Raw genomic sequence first — 1448 nt, 5'->3', positions numbered from 1 at the left:
TTAGAATATATTTTAAAAATAGTCATAAAGAATTATATACTTCTCATGTTTGCACATAAGTCCAAAAATCTCACCATATACAACCTTGAAGCAGGACAGCCCCACAATATTCCTTTTCCTGTCTCTTGCTTTCATTGACCACCCCCTTCTTCTTGAACATCCACCTACCTGAGAGACATCATAGCAGCAACTGAAAAACAGTGGTTAGATGCCACGAAGTAGGTGGCAATGCCTTAACCGTATGCGTGTTGTCAGGCCCGAGGGCCTCTTCCATCCTTGTCGAGGGGACTGCTAACTTTCTCTCCTTTCATACAACACAAAGTTTGTTCTTTTGTCTTTTGAGATAGGGTCTCGTGCAGTTCAGGCTGGTCTTGAGCTCACTCTGTAGCCCAGGCTGGTCTTCAGCTTGCAACGATCCTCCTGTCTCAGCCTCCCAAGTGCTGGGATTACAGATGTGTGCCACCATGCCCAGCCCTTTAACAAGCTCTTTAGAAGTGATGCTACTGGTGAACCTCTTCAGTGTGCAGAAATGTCTCACTTCGTAGGATGCACGCTTTTCCTTAGGGGTTTATCCAGGCTTCTGGACCACAGGAAACAAACCATTAATGATCCTGGCTCTTCTTGGCTCTGGGATTGTTTATGTGTTTAGTGTTTGTGCCCCACTCCTGGCTGTCAGCACCTTCACCGCATACTCCTTCTTTGTGTCCCTGTGGTGTTTCCTGCCGAGGCGGGGCTAGCAGGGGCTCCCGGAGGGAGAGGACGTTGGGGCTTCGCGTTGCCACAGTCGAGCGGGTCCCGGCTCTGTGCTGTCTGTATGGTAGTCCTAGTTTCTTGGTCCCTCCAGCCCCCTGTGGAGGGAGCTCCTCCGTTAGCCAGAATCCAACACTCAAATCACGGCTTCCAGCAACACCAACTGTGGCTGGTGGAACCTTGACGAATTCCCGGGTGCTGCTCAGGCGCCAGGACAGGGCCTGTGAGGAAGTATAGAAATGGATGCTTTGTCGATCTCCAAGGTCATAGCTGGATTGCATCTGTTGTGCAATCCTGATTATTGATGAGCACTTTGTATATCCTAAGCTATCCTGGATTTTCTGGATAATTTTCATCCCTGCCTTTTCTGACAGGGGAGGGATCAGTACTGCCGAAGCTGCTGGTGGGGTGGTGCTGTATTTTATTTTAAAGGCTATTGGACAGCTCATGTTCTTTTTTTTTTTTGGAACCGGGGATTGAACTTAGGCCCTTGCGCTTGCGAGGGAAGCGCATATTCTACTGAGCCATCTCCCTGGCCTGATGGCTCGTGTTCTTAAGAAAAGCAAATCATACCCTGGCTCCACCAAAAAAAAAGAAAGAAAGAAAAGAAAATCATTTTCATTGGACCATTTTGGCAACATGACATCTAACACTATATACAGCCCTCTCGCCTGCAGAGCACAGTGTGTCCCATGATG

The 1448-nt window shown here is 48.3% G+C and overlaps 1 non-coding gene across 1 annotated transcript; it reads right to left on the bottom strand.

The window, feature by feature from the left end:
* Nucleotides 1–192: 192 nt before the first annotated feature.
* LOC111817448 lies at nucleotides 193–318 on the bottom strand. Its single transcript, XR_002821648.1, has one exon. It is a non-coding gene; the product is annotated as a U6atac minor spliceosomal RNA (small nuclear RNA).
* Nucleotides 319–1448: the final 1130 nt, after the last annotated feature.

The sequence above is a fragment of the Octodon degus genome, unplaced genomic scaffold (assembly GCF_000260255.1).
Source record: "Octodon degus isolate 3935 unplaced genomic scaffold, OctDeg1.0 scaffold00057, whole genome shotgun sequence".
NCBI classification, from domain to species: Eukaryota; Metazoa; Chordata; class Mammalia; order Rodentia; family Octodontidae; genus Octodon; species Octodon degus.
The sequence above is the reverse complement of the archived record's forward strand: the minus strand, read 5'-3'. Positions and strand labels throughout refer to the sequence as shown.